Consider the following 22,370-nt stretch of genomic DNA (forward strand, 5'->3'; position numbering starts at 1 on the left):
CGGGATCGAGGTTTAAGCTTTAAGACTCCATTGACTTACCAAGAATTGTAGAAATGTTTTCATGGCAGCAGAAGGCAAAAGAGCTGAATTATTAAACAGCAAGTGATAGGATGGTGAGGTGGAGGACAACATCCTTTACATGGGGCACCCGACTCTGCTAAGGGGCTCAAGAGCTGTGGGTCTAACTTTCTGGGGTTAATTTCCTTGATTTCCTGTCTTCTGCACAATCAGATCAGTTTTGTGAGACTAAAGCCAAAATCCTAGAAGCAGAATAGGTTCTGATCCATCCACTATTCCTCCAACCCGTCCCTGGTCCAACCTGTCTTACTAACACTTGTCCTTCCTCCCAACACTGCTAGATCCCTACAACCCATCTCATACCCCGGACAAAAAAGGTCACAGCACTCAGCTCCCTCCAAAGTAAAGAGTTCGCGGTGCTGGTATCTTTTCCCATGAGGAGCCAGGAAAGGAGAAGGCCATGTGCCAGCTGCTGCCCCATACAGTCCTCTAGGGCTCTGGATGAGTGTATAGTCCCCTCACAGCAGGTCCTGTCCATCTGGTGGACCACTCTATCCGTGCACATTGTGTCTCCAGCCAGCATGGTGTTGAATACATAGTGGGTACTCATGACACGCTTCTGTAATGAAGGCCTGGTTGGCCCCGCCCCTACGCTTCCTCTTTCCTTTCTGCTAGATACCCATCTAGGGGTACGCTCTATTTTTAGGGCCTCACCCATGACCAAATTCCAGACATCAGGACTGCTTCCCAGAGTTGTTTGGTCTGTTTTTGTTTTAATCTCACGCCACAGCAAAAATTCTCACTCAACAACCCCAAAAGCTGGGAACCTAGAGATTCTAGGAAGCTAGCACTAGTCACCTAAGAAAAGGTAAGAATATCACATGCTGCTATTATCATGGTCTGATGATCTCCGTAAAATTAATTACTGAACTGGAGCCAAACACTTGAAGGAAAACAGAAGGAAATCTGTTGCCTTGAGATTTATCTTTCTTCTTCAAAGAAAAGCGTACGGTTGCTTCTATAGTACCTGATGTTAAGATAGGCCTTGGGCCAATCATTGTAAAGAGCATCTGAAAAATCACTCGGAATTGTGTGTTCAGTTGTTTTGTGAAGGATGTAACTATTTGTTTGCTTAAGTGGGCTGTAAGGATTGCCAAAAAAGTTCTGTGAAAATATCAGCTAAACTCAAGTCTCTACCAGCAAATACAAGCAAGAAGTTCACATATGCGTCAGCATCACGTGTATTATCTCTGACTTATACATATGAATAATGTATAAATAAGCTGAACCCATTCAAACAACCAAATGATTTTAGTTCGCAATAGAAGCATAAATATAACCCTTGGTTTAAGTGAGGTTCTTACTCTAAATTGTCTATGTACACCATGAAACAAACTCTTTGCAGGGGCCTGGAGGGCGTCTCCACATGGGTTGTGTGAATTCTTCTAATCAAAAGTGTTGTTGAGGCTGGGCAGAGTGGCTCACGCCTGTAATCCCAACACTTCGGGAGGCTGAGGCAGGCAGATCACCTGAGGTCGAGCGTTCAAGACCAGCCTGGGAAACATGCCAAAACCCCGTCTCTACTAAAAATACAAAAGTTAGCTGAGCATGGTGGTACGTGCCTGTAATCCCAGCTACTTGGGAGGCTGAGACAGAAGAATCACTTGAACCCAAGAGATGGAGGTCACAGTGGGCAGAGGCTGCAGTGAGTGGAGGCTGCAGTGAGCCAAGATCATACCACAGCACTCCAGCCTGGGTGAAAGAGTGAGACTCCGTCTCCAAAAAGCAAAAAGTGATGGTGAGTCAACAGGAAGGGACTCTTTTTTTTTTTTTTTTTTTGAGACGGAGTCTCGCTCTGTCGCCCAGGCTGGAGTACGGCGGCCGGATCTCAGCTCACTGCAAGCTCCGCCTTCCGGGTTTACTCCATTCTCCTGCCTCAGTCTCCCGAGTAGCTGGGACTACAGGCGCCCACCACCTCGCCCAGTCAGTTTTTTTGTATTTTTAGTAGAGACGGGGTTTCACCGTGTTAGCCAGGATGGTCTCGATCTCCTGACCTCATGATCCACCCATCTCGGCCTCCCAAAGTGCTGGGATTACAGGCGTGAGCCACCGCGCCCGGCCTGAAGGGACTCTTTCAAGCACCCCATTTGGCGGGCGTTTATGGTGGGCCTCTATGAGAAAATCATCAAGACACTTTGGGAGGTCGAGGTGGGAGGATCGCTTGAGCTCAGGAGTTTTCCGCAAGCCTGCGGAAAATGGCGAAACCTCATCTCTACAAAAAATACAAAAGTTAGCTGGGCATGGTGGCATGTGCCTGTGGTCCCAGCTACTAGGGAGGCTGAGGTGGGGGGCTCACTTGAGACCAGGCGGTTGAGAATGCAGTAAGCAGCGATGTCGACACTGCATTCCAGGCTGGGCAACAGAGCGAGACCCTGTCTCAAAAAAAAAAAAAAGACAATTGTCAAGAAATCATTTCTGCTGTCGGGGGCTACATTTGGCCCTCACAGCCAAGAAGCCACACAGTTCCCCATAATTACATAATAAGGACAGTCTGGTCAGGAAAGACTATAAAGTAGTGCTTGTGGGTTAATTGAGTTAAAAGATGAGCCTGAAGGAGCCCTTTACTCAAATAACATGAAAGTGAAAAAAAGAAAAAAAAAAGCGTAAATAGATTTAGAAAGCAAAACTCAGGAGGTAAAAATGACCAAATACTAACTTTTCATTCCTAATGAAGCAGGAAGGCAGAACTTGAGTCACATCTCAAGATGTTTGACACCCCAATTAGGATCCTCAGCCCCTTGAACAGCTATCTAATTACCCTGGAGATGAATTCCCCGGGCAGCAGGCCCCAAGAGCCTTTTCAGCCAACTCCATCGCTCACTGGGAAGTCAGGGAAAGGGAATATCTAGGTTAGGTTTGATGATCACAACTTCTTAAGGATTACTCAGATCTCAGAAATAAAGACTGGCGGATCAAGGGGAAAGCGCAGTCAGGACTTTTTGGTTCATTAGAACGGTGAAAATAAAATCACTTTTTGCAGTCGTAAGGAGTCAACACAGGTTAGTTTTCCAGAGCCTAAATAGTAAAAGGAAAACAGCTTTACCCTAACAAACAAGAAGGCATACAAAAGTCAAGCAAGACAGAGGGTAGAAAGAAAAAAAGATACTAATTCCATTAAAAGTGACTTTCTTCTTTTTTTTTTTTTCTTATTAGAGTCCCACTCTGTCGCCTAGACTGGAGGGCAGTGGTGTGATCTCATATGACTGCAACCTCCACCTCCTGGGTTCAAGTGATTCTCCTGCCTCAGCCTCTGGAGTAGCTGGGATTACAGGTGCCTGCCACCACGCCCAGCTAATTTTTGTATTTTTAGTAGACACGGGGTTTTGCCATGTTGGCCAGGCTGGTCTCGAACTCCTGACCTCGTGATCTGCCTGCCTCGGCCTCCCAAAAGTGCTGGGATTAGAGGTGTGAACCACCGCGCCCAGCCTACTATTCTTTGACTTTTCGTAGAGATGAAGTCTAATATGTTGCCCAGGCTGGTCTTGAACTCCTGAGCTCAAGCAATCCTCCTGCCTAGGCTTTCCAAAGTGCTGGGATTACAGGCATTAGCCACCACACACGGCCTCTTTCTTTCGTTTTTATCTTATTGGAAGAAGGAGAGTTGGGGCTTTGGTTATATTTGTTGTTGTTCATTTTCCGTTTCCTTTTGTTCTGTTACAATTTTTTTTTAAATGGTAATATCTGGATATGGTATACATTTCAAAAAGTTATCAAGAATATGCAGTGAAAACTTTCTCACCTCTATGGCCAGCCACTCAACTCTACTTCTCAACAGCAAAAAAACAAGAAACAACAAATACTACTAAAAAAGCAAAAACAAAAGAAAGAGAAAAACTTAAAATAATTATCTAAATCTGCTGCTGCATCATTTCAGATATAATCTATGTAAATACTAGCATTTCTCTTTTTTTTTTTTTTTTTTTTGAGATATAGTTTCGTTCTTTCACCCAGGCTGGAGTGCAGTGGCGTGATCTCAGCTCACTGAAAACTCCGCCTCCCAGGTTCAAACGATTCTCCTTCTTCAGCCTCCCGAGTAGCTGTGATTACAGGCACCCAGTACCATGCCTGGCTAATTTTTTAATATTTTTAGTAGAGACTGGGTTTCACCATGTTGGTCAGGCTGGTCTCAAACTCCTGACTTCAGGTGATCCACCCACCTTGGCCTCCCAAAGTGCTGGGATTACAAGCATGAGCCACCGCACCCAGCTAAATATTAGCATTTCTTTCTTCTGTTAAAATAATGGTTTTTTGTAAACTGTTCTGCACTCTGCATTTTTCACTTAACATACCTCGGAGATCATTCCCTATGAGTATATCTAGAGCTGCCTTACATTGTACAAGTGCAAATACATCTGTAGGATAAATATCAAGAAATGGAACTGCTTGTCCAAACATATGCATTTTCAGTTGCAATTAATATGATCGATTTGCTTCCCGTGGAGAAATTTATCAACTTATACTGTCATCAGCGATAGGTGGAAGCTCTGCTTCTCACCTCAGCCATTCCCTCAACAGTAGTCTTCCCCATAGAAAGTAAGAGTATTATCAACTTCGCTAATTGAACAGGTAAAAACAATCTCTTAAGACTAGTTTATGCTTCTCTTATTAGCAGTAAGGATAAGCATCTTGTCATTTGCTTAAGAGCCATGTATATTTTCTGTCAACTGCATGTTCATATCTTAGGTGATTTTCTAGTACTTCCTGTTCTTTATTAAAGGCAGTCTCTAGGAAATAATATCTAAACTGGGCTTTTGGACAGTGCTTTCCAGTTTTCTAAGCCCATTCATTCATCCTAATTTAATAATCACAACAACCGGGTAAGGAGGCATAAAATATTATTTCTTTTTTATAGCCAACAGAGACAAGGTTTAGATGGTTAGGAGATTTGATCAAAGACCCCACTGTAAGTTTGTAGCCAGGACTAGCATTCATAAAGCTTACCTTCTAGTTCATGATGTGTATGTGTGTGTGTGGCGGGGGGGTGTGGTGTGTGTGTGTGTGCATGCGTTGGTACTACATCAAAATGCCTCTTAGATTGTAGAAAAGATAAGAAAGAAAATATTCTCTTTTTCTCTAATGATGAATTTATATTTTCTATTTACCTGGCCAGTTTTCATCATGTAACAAGCAAAATTTAAGGGATACTAAAATTTTATTTGCTCGCATTTTGTCATTTGGGCCAAAGCCTAAAGACAAGCCTCAGAGGCCGGGCGCGGTGGCTCACACCAAGAATCCCAGCACTGTGGGAGGCTGAGGCGGGGGGATCACCTGAGGTCGGGAGTTCAAGACCAGCCTGACCAACGTGGAGAAAGCCCATCTCTACTAAAAATACAAAATTAGCTGGGCGTGGTGGCACATGCCTGTAATCCCAGCTACTCGGGAGGCTGAGGTAGGAGAATCACTTGAACCCAGGAGGCGGAGGTAAGAGTGAGCCGAGATCGTGCCATTGCCCTCCAGCCTGGGCAACAAGAGTGAAACTCTGTCTCAAAAAAAAAAAAAAAAGACAAGTATCAGACTCACTATGTGCCTCATCAATGTATTAACCTATTCTCACTGGGTTGGCAGGGTACTGGGGGTGGAGAGGAATTAGGAGGGACTACCTGTATACCTACCCCTGGAGATCTGGTATCTTGGACAGGCCTTCTAATACTGAATGATGTGGAGGAGAGAATGAATAAATAAATGAATGCACCAACTGCTAGGTAGGTGTAAAGGGAGGAGCCTCCTAGGAGGGCAAAGAATGTACCCAAAGGAAGAGAAGGGTCACAAGTCATGTGGGCCTGCCACGTTTTGGCTACTGACAAGGAATGCCTGTGGGTTCAACCTAAGATATTGATTCCTAAGCCGACTCCGGCCTATCCCTGGCAATCTGGTCTCTGGTCTACCAGAGAAGGGCTGTGGGATGGAAAGCGCCCTGCTGATTTGGGAAAGGGATGGGAAGATCTGTATTCTGCTCTACATTGTGGGGTAACAGAGCAAGGGAGCCAAAGGTACGGATGATGGGGGCAAAAACAGAAAGAGGCAAAACAGAAAGAGCTGCCCTGAGCACCTGGGGTACAGACAGACACCGGAGCCTGTGGGGCGGGAAAGAACGTGGGGAGTGTGGCAGTAGTTTAGTTATCGAAGCTGTGGTTTAGTACCCTGTGCTATTAACAAATGGGATTGGAGCTTAGATCCAAAACCCAGTGATGGTCACCCAGCTCTTGACTGTCCTCAAGGCCAGTGTGGCCAGAACATGGGATGAGCGGTATTTCATAAACCTGAACTCACACCTTTAGCAAAAGGTGCCGATTTCATCCTTTGGTTAGTACATTAGTTGGTTCATTTCCCCTCAAGACTAGTCCTTTCCATAGAAAGATAAGAAAAACTCTTCTCCCAGTTCCCACTCTTATTGGGGAGTTAGTATATTCTAGGTTTCATGAACATGTCAGGATGGTTCAGAGATTGCCTTATAGTCTGATGGAACTCCTGTCCCATACATAAGGTGGTGAGATGTGCCAATTCAGCATGATCCTTGAACAGGGGATCATTCCAAGGCAATCTAACAGAGCTCTTGCAGACATCTAATAGCACCACTACTGGTTTCAGCCAGCCAGCCCCAGGAGCTGGTCCATATCCTGAACTACGGCTTCACCTGGCCTGGTTAGCTGTGGACAAGGCCTATTGGTGGGGCTTCGGCAGGAGAATTGCTCGCTGGGGTGTGGCAGAAGCTGAAGGCACAGGTTCTGTTGCAAGCATCAGAAGGAGGTTTCTGACATCACACAGAGAAGAGGTGGGTCTCATGTTATGCAAGAATGAGGTACCAAAGGCGGGGCATGGTGGCTCACGACTGTAATCCCAGCACTTTGGGAGGCTGAAGCGGGTAGATCACTTGAGGCCAGAAGTTTGAGAACAGCATGGCCAACATGGCAAAACCCCATCTCTAGTAAAAACACAAAAATTAGCTGGGCATGGTGGTGCATGCCTGTAATCCCAGCTACTCGGGAAGCTGAGGCAGGAGAATCACTTGAATCGGGGAAGCGGAGGTTGCAGTGAGCTGAGATCATGCCACTGCACTCCAGCCTGGGCGACAGGGCGAGATTCTGTCTCAAAGCAAACAAACAAAAAAAGAATTAGGTACTAAAGCCAATACATAAGGCAAAGAAGCAAATACAGACAAAACTACTTTAAAATTTAAAAATTACTTTAAAATATGGTAACCTTACAGATGTAAAAATTCACAACGTGTAGTCACGGATGGGGCACTGAAGATGGGTTTTAAAGACTCATTTGTACTTCTCCAGACAACTCCTGTCTAGCTAGCTAGCTATTTTAGCCAGAAGCACAAAAGGTAGGGTAGCAAAAATACAAGTGGTAGTGCAGGCAAAACATAGTATGAAGTCAGAAAACAGAATGGCCTGGACATGATGACTGAACCACAAAATGGGTCATCCAGGAATGTAATGGTGCAGACATCGAAGGTGACAGGCAGACCGTCTGCTGGGACAAGCAGGACCCCACCTGTGGGGCAGGTATTAAGAAGCAGGCTCTCCTGGGTGGATGGGGAATGGCTGAGCACAGGACCGTCGTTTCCAGGGTTCTCAGCCAGGTAAACAAGACAGCAGTTTAGGGTTCAAAAACAAGGTAAAAATCTGGGTACCAGTCTGGAAAATCAACAGGAAGAACTGAGACTCAAGGTCAAGGCTGGACTAGGTGATGAGGATTCTAGGATCGAACTCCTTGAACAATGCCTTAGGTCAAGATAAGTCCAAGGCCTTGGGCAGGCCCCAGCCCTCAGGGAAGGTGGTGCAGTGAGGAGAGATGCCACGTTCTGGAGCTCAGACCCAGCCATGCCAGAGGTGAGCAAGGAGCAGGCTGAGTACATCGTTGTCTCAGCTGCCGCAGGCTCACAGCTGGAAGGTCAGGGTGACAGTGGCCAAGTGGGCCTCGGGGCTGATGGTTATTAGCTGACTGAGATGCTTAGTGCATCTCGTGTGACGCACTCACATTTGAGCACACTTAGGCTTCTTTTTTTTTTTTTTTTTTTTTTTTCTGAAACAGAGTCTCGCTCTGTCGCCCAGGCTGGAGTGCCGTGGTGCAATCTTGGCTCACTGCAACCTCCACCTCCTGGATTCAAGCAATACTCCTGCCTCAGCCTCCTGAGTAGCTGGGGTTACAAGCACACACCACCACGCCCGGCTAATTTTTGTATTTTTAGTAGACACGGGGTTTCAGCATGTTGGTCAGGCTGGTCTCAAACTCCTGACCGCGTGATCCACCCACCTCAGCCTCCCAAAGTACTGGGATTACACACGTGAGCCACCACACCTGGCCACTTAGGCTTCTTAACATGAAACGTCTTCTGATTTACCACCTCACATTCTTGCCCACCCTTTCTGGAACACACAGCACTACCTAAGAAAAGTGCAGAAACCAAGTCATAGGACTCTTTTTTTTTTTTTTTTTTAAAAAAAAAACATGATGTAGCAGAACTTCTGCAAGCAGGCCAGATGCAGTGGCTCACACTGGTAATCCCAGCACTTTACTTTGGGAGGCCAAAGTGGGAGGATCACTTGAGCTTAGGAGTTCAAGACCAGCCTGGGCAATACAGTGAGACACTGCTCCCACCAACTCTATAAAAAATACAAAAATGTGCCAGATGTTATGGCATGTGCCTGTAGTTACATGTGCCTGTAGTTACTTGCCTCAGCTACTTGGGAGGCTGAGCTGGGAGGATTTATTGAACCCAGGAGGTTGTGGCTACAGTGAGCTATGATCACCACTGCACTCCAGCCTCAGTGGCAGAGCAAGATTTCATCTCTAAAAAATGTAGCAAATAAATAAAATTTTAAATAAAGAAAGAACTTCTTTGTAAAAATAGTATGCAGAAGCAAAGCTCCTCCAAACACTGAGTGGAGGGTGTCAGGGAGGTTTAACCGACTCAGTTTGACAGGCTGAACAGGAAGCCTGGCTGGGGAGGCCTCAGGAAACTTACAGTCATGCAGGAAAGTGAAGGGGAACCAGGCAAAATCTTCACATGGCAACACGAGAGAGAGAAGGAGGGACTGCTACACAGTTTTAAATAACCTGATCTTGTGGGAACTCATTCACTATCATGAGAACAGCAAGAGGGAAATTTGCCCCCACGATCCAATAACCTCTACCAGGTCCCTCCCACAACACTGGGGATTATAATTCAACATGAGATTTGGGTGGGGACACAGAGACAAACCATATCATGAACACAGGTAAGGGACTGGCCAGGCTGCGGCCATGTGCAGCTCCTGGATACAGGGATGGCCAGAGAACACGGAGGCCACCCCCTCACAGGGACTATCTGCCCTAGATGCAAGGATGGGGAACTATACCCCATCCCTAAGTTACCTACAGAACTCAGTGGTGACGCAGAAGCTCTGGACAGCAAACACCTACCCCTGGATAAACTGGCTTTACAAACAGTAGTGTATCTTGTCACTAATTTTAGAATTGACTCCACAGCCAGTTTACAAATCTGAGTCTCATTTCTTTACAATGGCCTATCGCTATGGACCAAAAATTAATGTAACCCAACAACTATTACCTGCTCCCCAAAGATTTAGGCTCTGTTATCCCTGAGGATATTCAAAAGAAAAGTACAATAAAATGTGTACTATGGGGCCAGTTACTGGCATAAGCACTTTATACACATTCACGTGTCTTGCAGAGGAGGTCACTGACATCCTCAAGGAATCTACCAGTCAGTAAACAAGCTGACATTGGAGACCAGGTCTCCCTTTGGTAACTCTGCTTTGTGGCATCTAGATATAGCCCCAGGAGAGGTGCTCCAGGTTATTTAAAAAGGTAGCAATTGCCACACTCATTTCTGGACCAATTGGAAAGGACGCTGGCAGTCAAGAACAGGTAAGGGAGTTTGGGTGCCTTCTGGTAAAGCCTCAGCTGAGATGACTGGGAATACAGAACGGCTTCTACCTGGAGCAGAAGACGGAGCTCCATGCAGCCCTGGAGAGGAAGTAAAAGAAGATGCATGGCTGGTGGGCATCGCCAAGGGGTGGCCTCTGTGATAAAAGCGTGAGGCATCATGGTGGCCTCAGGACACCTTCGAAGGCAGTACTTTGTTTGTTTGGAGATGGAGTTTCATTCTTCTTGCTCAGGCTGGAGTGCAATAGTGCAATCTCAGCTCACTGCAAATTCCACCTCCTGGGTTGAAGCAATTCTCCTGCCTCAGCCTCCCAAGTAGCTGGGATCACAGGCATGCACCACCATGCCCAGCTAATTTTTTGTATTTAGTAGAGACGGGGTTTCACCATGTTGGTCAGGCTGGTCTCAAACTCCTGACTTCAGGTGCTCCACCTGCCTTGGCCTCCCAAAGTGCTGGGATTACAGGCGTGAGTCACTGCGCCTGGTGAGTACTTAGTTTCACAGACATTAGGGAAATATGGTAGCAGAGGAGGGAGGTCTTCCGAAAATAACTTGAAAAAGACTTATATGTACAATAGTGAGCAGTGGCATTTATGAGAAAGATGGTCTATAAACATTACTATTGCTGGGGCTTTACCTTTAGGTTGGTGTGATCCTGAAGGAAGGAACTGCGTGTGTAGGAACAGGAGTTCCAGGGGGATTATGTTAATTACAATCATATCAAAATAACATGACTCTTTCTCCTCTCCCTGTAGCTGTATCTAGGAAGTAGGAGTTTAACATTTCCCCATTCAACCTCTTACCAGAAAACTATCCCTAAATAAACATCGCTAATTTTGCTGCCACATCACTAATTCTTGACAAAATTACCCAAATCATATGTGCTAGGAAGAAAATCAGTTGTCAACAGATTTTGAGCATCCATGCTGTTCTAGGCATCGTATTGGTATATGAAGAGAAAAGAAATATATTAGCTCCCAAAGGGACTTTTTATCTTTATATCCACGTAGAAAATAGGGATGGGTAGACTTGGACTTGGTGAGGAAAATGTACGAGTAAGTGATATCCAAAGTCAAAAGGAATTCAACAACTTTGCTAATATCAAACGGTACACAGTTGGCAAATTTGGGTATGTGTGTACACAGATTGTGCCAAGTCTTTTAAGCAACACACTAAAATTTTACTTCCAAGTTGTCATCTGCAGGGTTTTTCCATTTCTTCTTATTTATCCACTTTTTTTTTGTCTTTTAGACAGAGTCTTGCTCTGTCGCCCAGGCTGGAGTGCAGTGGCACAATCTTGGCTCACAGCAACCTCCGCCTCCCAGGTTCAAGCAATTCTCGTGTCTCCATGTCTCAAGTAGCTGGGATTACAGGTGTGCACCACCACGCCCAGCTAATTTTTGTATTTTCAGTAGAGATGGGGTTTCACCATGTTGGCCAGGCTGGTCTTGAACTCCTGACCTCAAATGATCCACCTGCCTCAGCATCCCAAAGTGCTAGGATTACAGGTGTGAGCCACCGTGCCCAGCGTATCCACTATTATTTACCCAGCTACTCTATACGGGATGGTGGAACAGAACACTGTACCAGAAACTGCCCCACAATGTGTAGAACAATTCTGGCCTCATGGAGTCCTTCAACGGGTTATTATAAGAACATCACACAAACCTTGATGCTGTCAAAACTATGCTCAATTAAACTAATAGAAGATACTCCATTTCAAAACATACCCAGGTTACATTCTCATGAGGAGGTATCAAAAGAAAATGAATTTGTGCCACTTCTCAATGATGACATCTGTGTTACCACAGCAATTCACCTATCAAACTAATTTAGGTTTACAGCCAAAATCAACACTGCTGTCAGAGAGTTTATTTCTATTCATTTAAGAACCTCTAGGTTAAAGAGTGGTCAGTGAGAATTTTAATGTCTTGGGAAAAGAGAGAAAAATGAGAGTCTAAGTACTGCACACAGTAACAAGAATGGGACTTTCAGTTTACCCAGCAAATAGACCAAGCAGCTAGGATCAGGTTCTATCCTGTCCATCGAAGAGATGCCAGAACGCAATCTCTGTCTTAAAGGGGCTTACTGTCCTATCTGCAAAGACATTGACAACGCAGATGTCACAATGATGACAGCTAACTATTACTGTTGACTTTCTATAAGCCAGACTGTCCTATGTGCTTTACTAAATTAATCCTCACCAAGTACTATCCCAATTTTACAGTGAGTACATAAAGGTACATTAAGTAACACATATTTGAATAGTACTTCCCATAGATGAGTTGCAAATAAATATGATATTCTATCTCATCTGATTCTCACAACCACAGTGAGGCAGACAGTATCCCAAGTGTCCCACAGCCATACAGAATGGCAGTGGTGGAACCATGATGGAAGACAGGTCTTGTGGCTGTTAATCCACTTCTTCTATAGATGGCACTAAAAGGCAGGCCTATGAGCTCCAAACAAGATACAGACAGAGAATTCTATAGACCTTCGCTCAGGAAGAGATCACTTCCTGTTTGGGTTGCGCAGGCTGCATCCACAAAGAAGGGTAATGCACGCAAGCCTTTGAGGAGTAGGTGTGTTCAGATGGGCAGAAAGGGAAGGGGATGCCACTTGAGACAGCAAGAGGAGCCAGAGCAAAGTATGGAGGGGGCAAGTATGAGGGACATTTGGGCATCAGAAAACAGATCTGTTTGTTTGAGGGAGGGTCAGTGGGGCAACTGCAGGAGATAATGACAGCAGGAAATGGCATGCCATTGTAGATTTTGCCCAGCATGATAGGGTGGGAGAAATTATCATGGTAAAGCTTTCCAGGTGATTTTTTTTTTTTTTTTTTGAGATAGAGTCTCACTCTATCCCCGCCGGCTGGAGTACAGTGGCTCAATCTCAGCTCACTACAACCTCTACATCCCGGGTTCAAGCAATTCTCCTGCCTCAGTCTCCCAAAGAGCTGGGATTACAAGCGCCCACCACCACATCCAGCTAAATTTTTTTGTCTTTTTTTTTAGTAGAGATGAGGTTTCACCATGTTGGCCAGGCTGGTTTTGAACTCCTGACCTCAGGTAATCCACCCGCCTCGGCCTCCCAAAGTGCTATGACTACAGGCATGGGCGACCCTGCCTGGCCCAGAAGGTGAGTTTTAAATGAGGGGATAGTGAAAAAATAATCGTTAAGGAGAAAGAATCGTTGTGATTGGTAAATACATTATAGAATAAATAATATAGAGTAATCCAAATTATAGAACATATATAAAAATATAAAAATAAATAGAATCAACCCTCCAAATTGAAGGGCTTTAATGCTTTAGGTAGAACCCAGAGAATCTCTACAAATAAATGTCCGCAACTCAAATCTCATCTCTGAATTCTAACTTTACTTTTTCTTTTTTATGGTTAATCCTCAGATTGACTCACATGCTCTCCTTGTGTGCTAAAAGTGAAAGCTACATATCATCGTCATTAATAATACATGGACGGGACTCAGGTTCCTCACTTGATGGGAAAAGCATAAAGACACAGCAAGCTCTGAAAGTACGGTTGAAGGTGGTAATGATTCACTGCAGTTTAAAGTCTCCAAAAACCCTCCATGGAAAAACCTTACCCAGCCTCACCTGGTATGCACTGAATTGTGTTCCCCTAAAAAGATCTGCTGGAAGTCTTAACTCTTGGAACCTCAGAATGTGACCTTATTTTGGAAACAGGATCTTGCAGCTGCAATTAGTTAAGATGAGGTCATCCTGGAATAAAGTGGGCCTAAATCCAATATTATGATGTCCTTATAAGAAAAGAAGATGGCGGCGGCTCACGCCTGTAATCCCAATACTTTAGGAGGCCTTGACGGGTGGATCACCTGAGGTGAGAAGTTCGAGACCAGCCTGGCCATCATGACAAGACCCCGTCTCTACTAAAAACACACAATTAGCTGGGTGTGATGGTGCACGCCAGTAATCCCAGCTACTTGAGAGGCTGAGGCAGAAGGATTGCTTGAACCCAGGAGGCGGACGTTGCAATGAGCCAAGATCGCACCACTGCACTCCAGCCTGGGTGACAGAAGGAGAGCTCATCTCAAAAAAAAAAAAAAAAAAAAAGGAGAAGAGAGATCAACAGAGAGACACAAGGAGAACACCCCATGATGATGGAAGCAGAGACTGGGGTTGTGCTACCACAAGCCAAGAAACGCCCAGAATTGCCAGCAACCCCAGAAGCCAAGAGAAAGGCATGGAACAGATCCCCTCCTGGAGGCTTCCGGCTACACAGCTCTGCCAACACCTTGATTTTGACTTCCTGCTTCCAGAACTTGTGAGGGAATAAGTTTCTGTTGCTTTCCCACCCAGTTTGTGGTACTTTTGTTATGGCAACCCAGAAAAACGAATCCACTGGCTTCATGCCCACTTTTAAGAGGTAGGACAGAAAAGGAAAAACACAGGCTCACCCAGGACGTGGGAGATGTGCTCGAGTTCCAGGCTCCCTTCTGCAACCCCTGCCCAGGTGAAGCTCTCTGGGCCCGCCGTCCTCATCTTTGACATGAAGTGTTTGGGCTGGATGAGGCCTAAGGCCATTTTTAGCTTTAAAACTTTAGGATTCTATCACATCATAGCCAAAATAGGCATTTGGTCTCATATCTACGGAAGGAGAGATGGAAAAAAGGAAACCACTTTCAAACTCCAGAACCCTATGCTCACAAGTAGAAGTCAAAGAGAAAGTGGAAAGAAAGAGTAATTAGTGGTGGTGGTTGCATTTACCATATGCCACATAATCATTCCATCTTCACGTCAAATCTGGCCTGCAGCCCTCATGCCTTAGCAACTTAATCCAAAGAGACGCTGGGAGCTGCCAAATGCAGAAAATTAATACGAGGGATGCAAGGAGAATCTCTGCGACTACGTTTTATTTCTCTAACCTGCTCGTGTCAAGGTCATTTCGCCCCGGAAATATAAAACCTGCTGTGTGGAGAAGGGGTAAAAGAAAGAAAAGAAAGCCTGGCAGTTAAGCTGTCCCTGTGTCCCTTGCCCCAGAATATCACTTACTTTTCACCTCACATAATTCCTGGCCGGTGGACTCCTTGGAACCGCTAGAAACTGATGATTAGTAAAACAAATCCCATGAGTAAAGACCAACAAGAAATTCCTGTAAAAACCTCACCCATACACACTGTACTATTTTACCTTTTTTTCAAAAGTAAATTGTGGCTGTCAAATGACACCCTTTCATTACTGTCACTGACTCTTTTAAGAATGGCTAATCAGAAAAGCCTACAGAGGTATTTAATCAGATTTTTTTTTTCTTCAAATGACCTAATGTTTTGGTATAAAACTGCTGCCAGCTCACACTGGGTAGAAATTTAGCATTGTCAGCATTTAATTATTATTTTATCATGGATTTCTTTACTTTCCTACAGGGAAGAAATAACTTAATTTTTTTTTTTAAAAAATGCAGCAAGTGCTTAGCTTTTAAAATCACAAGATGTTGGCTTCATTATTGTGCTTTGTCAAAAATTACTAGCTCAGGACATGGGACATATCACAGAAATGCACTTTAGGTTAATAAGTGGTACTGCCATCACTGGCTTCAATCTTCCAGGACACGGAAACTGGGAAGTGAAAATTATGTTCATTGTGTTGGTTTTCGGGAAATGAGATTATTCTAGACTCATTCACGTTTGTGTGTCATAGCAGCTACATATTCTCCTGCCCCTAGGACACCTGGGTGAAGCCTGTGGCTTTACCATTCCCTCCTCCTCGTCCTCTTCCTCCTACCCCTACCCTCTCCTCCTCTTCCCACGTCCTCCTCCTCCTCCCACTCCATCTTCTTTCTTCTCCACCTCCCCATCCCCTACTCCCTTCCTTCTCCTCCTCCTCCTCTACCTCCTCTTACTTCCACCCCCTCCTCCTCTTCCTCACCCTCCTTCCCCTACCCTCTCCTTCTCCTCCCCTCTTCCTCCTCCTCCTCCCTTTTTTCCTCTAAGGTGGGAATAAGAGAGTGGGGAGGAGAAAAGGAGGAAAAATGGAAAAGAAAAAAAATGACAGGTGTCGATGTGTGACCTCTAGGCAACTGACCCAAGGTTACAAGTATATGGCAATAATGGTGGCACAAGGACCAGACATCTAGGTGCATTCCCAAAAACTAGTTACTCTTTCATTTTTTCCTCATCATTCAGCTAAAATCTCTTTTTGGAAAAATAGCTATTTCATCATCAACACCACAAAACCCCCAACCCTTCATCTGCCTCTCTTCTCGTTTAACCAGTTCCTTTTTCCTTGCTTTAGAGTTGAGCTCTGAATAAGCTGGAAATGTTTGGTGCAGACAAGTCAGCAACAATTCTTTCTCGAGCATCTACTGCAAGCAGATAATTGTGCTCACTCCTGAGGGTAAGATGGCGTATAAACCTAGGTACAAAGTGGTACTAAGGCAAGACTGTACAAGGTACAAAGCGATATTAAGGGAAGACTGTACAAGGTACAAGTGGTGTACTAAGGGAATATTATACTAGGTACAAAGTGGTACTAAGGCAAGACTGTACTAGGTACAAAGTGGTACTAAGAGAAGATTGTACTAGGTACAAAGTGGTGTACTAAGGGAATATTATACTAGGTACAAAGTGGTACTAAGGCAAGACTGTACTAGGTACAAAGTGGTACTAAGGGAAGATTGTACTAGGTACAAAGTGGTGTACTAAGGGAATATTGTACTAGGTACAAAGTGGTACTAAGGCAAGACTGTACTAGGTACAAAGTGGTACTAAGGGAAGATTGTACTAGGTACAAAGTGGTACTAAGGGAAGATTGTACTAGGTACAAAGTGGTGTACTAAGGGAATATTGTACTAGGTACAAAGTGGTACTAAGGCAAGACTGTACTAGGTACAAAGTGTATTAAGGGAATATTGTACTAGGTACAAAGTGGTACTAAGGTAAGAGTGTACTAGGTACAAAGTGGTACTAAGGGAAGACTGTACTAGGTACAAAGTGGTAGTAAGGGAATACTGTACTAGGTACAAAGTGGTACTAAGGGAAGACTGTACTAGGTACAAAGTGGTACTAAGGGAAGACTGTACTAGGTACAAAGTGGCATTAAGGGAATATTGTACTAGGTACAAAGTGGTACTAAGGGAAGACTGTACTAGGTACAAAGTGGTACTAAGGGAAGACTGTACTAGGTACAAAGTGGTACCAAGGGTCTGTACTAGGTACAAAGTGGCACTAAGGCAAGACTGTACTAGGTACAAAGTGGTACTAAGGGAAGCTTATTTATTGGCACATGATACAATTAATGCGTGGCAAGGACAAGGAAGGTTACAAGGTTACAAGGACAAGGAAGGTTATCAGCTTCAAAGGTGTTTTGTGCCACCAAACAAATCTCGTTGATTTCAAAGAGAACTTGAGACTTCTCCTCAAAACCTATCCTCCCCCAAAACCTATCCTCTCGCTGCCCCCCAAATTCCTCCCATCTTAGTAATTGTTACCTCCTAAATGTCAGCATCTGAGGACCTTTGTTGCCCTCCCCTCTTCCGTTCTAATCCACTAGAAAGTTCTCTACATTGTCACCACTTCTGTACTTCACTTTAGTCCGGGGACTTCACTCACCTGGTCTCTGTGACTGCACTGCTGCCCACCTGTGAACCATTCTGCATGAAACAGCAGAAGGGATGCTCTGAATAGAAACCTGACCATGCCACTCTCATGCTTGAAACTGGCCAATGGTTTCCCATGAGAGCTAGAATAAACCTAACCTCCTCCCTGCCCCTGACCACCTCCCCGCACATCCATGCCACACTCTGCCTCACAGTCGCTCCCTCCACCAGCCCCAGGGTCTTTGCACGTGCTCTGCCCTCAGCAGGGAAGCCCTTTCCACCATGTGCACAATGAACTCCTTCGGGAATTTTAGGACCCTTTGTAAATGTCAGCTCCTCAGGGCTGGCCCCTAACATTTGTGTCCTTTATTGCTTCTTATCACAATTTGCAATTGTTCCACTTGTCTGTTTACTTGCTAATTATACAGAAATTCCTTGCTGGCAAGGGCCCCCTCTGGCCTTCTTACTGCCAACAACTAGCATAATGTTTGGCACAAATGAGAAATTCAGTTATTTTTCACAATGAATAAATAAAATGCTTATTTACTTCCCAAAAAAGTCTATGTCACAGGCGGAAGCTCCTATATGTATTTCCACATGGTTTGGATCATGGATGGTTTGGCCCTTTCTTAAATAAACTTCAAGTTGAGTAATGATTATGTTTAAAAGGTGCCATTTCCACTATCCTACCCAGATTATCCACTGACAGCAGAAGGGCAAAATGCATGGAGGGTAAGGGTGTGTGTCCATCTAAGAGTCAGGGAAAGTATTTAATATGTAGGTAGCGGAAAGCCATGGTGACCCTGGGTGAGCAGTGGGCTATAACAAGTCCTCCCAGGAAGATCTCAGCCCAGCTCTGCTGAGCTGCAGCTGTGGCCTGCCTTCTATTTCCATCTCCTAAAGGAAACGCTGCTTCCTCCACGAGGTGGCTGTGCGTTCACACTGACCACTGTATACTGAACCAACTTAAAATGTATGGCTACTTTAGAGGTCTACCTAGACACACCACTGATATAGAGAGTCAACCTCAAAGACACTTTCATGCCACCAGAAAATCTTGATCATGACAAATCAATCCAACATCTATTTGTTGAGGCCAGACGTTGCTCTGGGCAATGGAGAATGACAGCTAAAATGAAAAACTAGCTGCTGCCTTTAAGGGACTTACAGACCAGAGTGAGAGGAGTTATCTAAACAGCATCTATACATCTATGGCCTCAGATCCGTGCCTGCCAAAGGGCACCATCATCAATACCTGATGAGGACCCATCACCCTGACTCCTCTTACCACCCAGGGAGCTATCCACAAGGAACAAGGGCCTAAAAGGAAACTCAATTTAACTTTCTCCAGAACTGAGTCCAGTGCAGAGCTCCAGCAAGGCTTACTTACTCACCCAGCCATGGGGAAGGGAGGAAACAAGTGGAGTCACTTGGTAATTTTTTTTTTTTTTTTTTTTTTTTTTGAGACAGAGTCTTGCTCTGTCCCTCAGGCTGGAGTCCAGTGGTGCAATCTCGGCTCACTGCAATCTCCGCCTCCTGGGTTCAAGCGATTCTCCTGCCTCAGGCTCTTGAGTAGCTGGGACTACAGGTGCATGCCACCACACCTAGCTAATTTTTTGTATTTTTAGTAGAGACAGGGTTTCAACATATTAACCAGGATGGTCTCGATCTCCTGACCTCGTGATCCGCCTGCATCAGCCTCCCAAGGTGCTAGGATTACAGGCATGAGCCACTGCGCTCGGCTGGTACACTTGGTAATTTTTAAGGCATGGTAATCTTGCACACCATTGCTTGTGGCCCATTTCAGATTCTATAATTTGGCATATCAGTTTCACAGCTGCTCCACCCAAGCAGTGTGGAGGGCAGTTGAAGGATGGAGCTGAACATGTGGTGTCCCTTGCAGCAAACCCCATGATGCATTAAGAAGCTCTCCCATTTTACAGATGAAAAAACAGGGGAAGACGAAGGGATTGGATTGCTAAAGCCATAAAGCCATGGGGTAGCTGAGTAGGATCTAAAACCAAGCTTGTTCAACCCACTGCCTGCCAATGGCATGCAGCTCAGCATGGCTTTGAATGCAGCCCAACAACAATTTGTAAACTTTCTTGAAACATTATGAGATTTTTTTTTTTTTTTTTTTTTTTTTTTAGTTCATTAGCTGTCATTACTGTTAGCATATTTTATGTGTAGCCCAAGACAATTCTTCTTCAAACGTGGCTCAGGGAAGCCAAAAGATTGGACACCCCTGATCTAAACCCAAGTCTTTGGACCTCAAGTTCAGTTGTCTACCCTTGCCTTCAGACTAACCACAGTAGCGATGCCACGTGTAGGAAGGGGATTTTACAGCAAATCCATAACCACTGTCAGCAAAATAAAAGTAACCATTTCTAGACATTTCAAACTGTGTTGAAATTTCAACTATAACTATCCAGAATGACCCAGACATTTAAATAAGAAAGGAGCGCTAAGTAGCTAAAAGCCCATGCACTCAGCACTGCACTCAAAGACTGCCCCCTCAAACTTTTGTTTAAAACCTACAGACTCTTACTTTGAAGCTAATTCTAATCAGGTGTGCAGTCTGGCTTCTTAACCCCTAGACAGGTAGAGGTAGTAAATGAAAACAAATTCCTGGAGGGAGAGAGAGTGATTGCAATGAAAGGTGACAGCCTCCCGGCACCGTGGCTCATACCTGTAATCCCAGCACTTTGGGAAGCCAAGGTGGGTGGATCATTTGAGGTCAGGAGTTTGAGACCAACCTAGCCAACATGGTGAAATCCCACCTCTACTAAAAATACAAAAATTAGCCACGCGTGGTGGCAGGCAACTGCAGTCTCAGTTACTGAGGAGGCTGAGGCAGGAGAATTGCTTGAACCTGGGAGGTGGAGGTTGCAGTGAGCCGAGATTGTGCCACTGCACTCCAGCCTAGGCAGGAGAGCAAGACTCTGTCTCACAAAAAAAAAAAAAGAAGAGAAAAGTGACAGACGGAGAATGAGAAAAGAATAAAAGTTGGTGAACTTTTTATAGAAAGATCAGAAAGTAAATATTTTAGACATGACGTACCGCACCACCTCTGTTGCAACTACTCAACTCCACTACCGTAGCTCAAAAGCAGCCACACACAGTACCTAAACAAAAGAGTGTGGCTCTGTGTCAACAAAACTTTATTTACAAAAAAAAGACGGTAAGCCCCATTTGGCCTGCAGGCTATAGTCTTCCTACCCATAAAATATAGGAAAGCTTCAAAGCCAACACAATGATGGTAGTTTGGAGCCATATCATTAAGAAACACCTCAAAAGCCCTTCAGATACCTGGTATTACTGAGTAGCATGGTCCTTGATCATAAAATTATAGAGTTTTAGAAATGTCAACAACCTTAGGAATCTTCTGGTCCAATTCTTCAATTTTATAGATGAAGAAATATATGCTCAGAGTTGTTCAGAGACTTGCTAAAGGTCACACAGTGAATTAATGATTAAACTTAAATGAGAAGTAGAGTTTTGATTCCAAGTTGAGAACTCTTTCCATGACTCCATGTCTATTATTTTAGCCTTTCGGCAACAATGGACTGGAGGAAAAGCTCATTTAATTAAAAGACTACACCCTTGAGATTGTTAAGATTCTGGAATCACTAAAGTATACAGATCATACAGTTCTAGATGTTTATAAAGATGATTTTAAATCAAGTCAAAGGTTAAATTAGGTTTAATGTACTCAGAGAATATAACTTTAGAAGTTGTGCTAAAACACCACATTTCAAATAATTAAAAAATTAATATATGTGGAAATTTGTATTCTCCTTTGTGTTTGGGAAAATGAAGTCTCACTGTCTATCAGTATAAGAAAAGCTGGCCACTGAAGTTCATAAGTTTAGACATGCTCATATAAATAAATTCTGAACAGTTTCAAGGCAGCCCAAGAATCACCCAGGCACTGGCTGGCCCTAAGTAATTTTTCTAATTGCTGGATGCCACATATTCATTCAATGGCCTCATTCAATTGAAAAATAAAAGCCACCCTTCGTCCTACCTTTGTGATCGTCCCCTTTCCTATCACTAGCAACGTCTTCTGCTCCTTTTCTGAATTAATTAGGAAATAAAAATAGAACCCTGACATGTTTATAAAGATGCAGAGTGCTGGTTAAACATGAAGGAACAGAGGCTGGGAACACAGAGGTGACACATTTTATTTCTGTGATGACAAGTGAGAGTCCTCCTGCCAGCTGGCCCTTGCCATAGCCAGAAGTATGCACCTGTCTACAGAGAAGTCAGGGAAGAAGGGGGAGCTGAAAAAGCCTCGGGGCCCCCCCCTTGGCCTTCCATGCCATGCAAATGAGTTCTAATTGCTCGGGGTCATCAAACAGGGTTCCATGTGGCGCTTCTGTGACAGCTCCTGGCAGAGAGGGAGACAGGGAGACAACTTCTGTCAGCCTAACCACAAAGGTGGTCCTGTTTCTGCTTAGACCCTGGAGCAGGGCTCTGGTTTGGGGAGTTCACCTCTCCCTACCTTCTGCCATGGCAGGAAAAGGGAGAAGGGGGTGCGTTACCTAGTGCTTCTGAGTGTCCCCAAGATGCACTCCTAGTTTGACAGTCCTGCCAAAGGAAATGAGAAGCGATAAGTGATCCAGCCCCGATTAGATCAGCCGCCCTGGGAAAGGTGCTGAGCCAGAGATATTTCACTGAAATAAGGAGAATCTTGGGAATAGATTTCTGGCAAGCAATCCCGAAGCAGATATGGTCTGAATTGGAAATAGATTTCATGGGAAGATAAAGTCTAATAAATGGCAGGTCACTCAAAAATCATATATCATCAAGTCTTAT

At 44.5% G+C, this 22,370-nt stretch overlaps 1 protein-coding gene across 36 annotated transcripts in view; it reads right to left on the minus strand.

The window, feature by feature from the left end:
• Positions 1-22,370, minus strand: part of FOXN3 (forkhead box N3) — a 466,688-nt gene that overhangs the window by 397,597 nt on the left and 46,721 nt on the right. For 10 of the 36 annotated variants that reach the window (XM_073998046.1, XM_073998033.1, XM_073998028.1 and 7 more), the window contains exon 2: positions 22,097-22,142. The exons of the other annotated variants lie outside the window; for them this stretch is intronic. The gene's annotated coding sequence lies outside the window, so the exon portion shown is untranslated. The remainder of the gene's footprint in view (positions 1-22,096; positions 22,143-22,370) is intronic. 36 annotated transcript variants of the gene reach the window in all.

Source organism: Macaca fascicularis, chromosome 7 (genome assembly GCF_037993035.2).
Source record: "Macaca fascicularis isolate 582-1 chromosome 7, T2T-MFA8v1.1".
Lineage (NCBI taxonomy): Eukaryota > Metazoa > Chordata > Mammalia > Primates > Cercopithecidae > Macaca > Macaca fascicularis.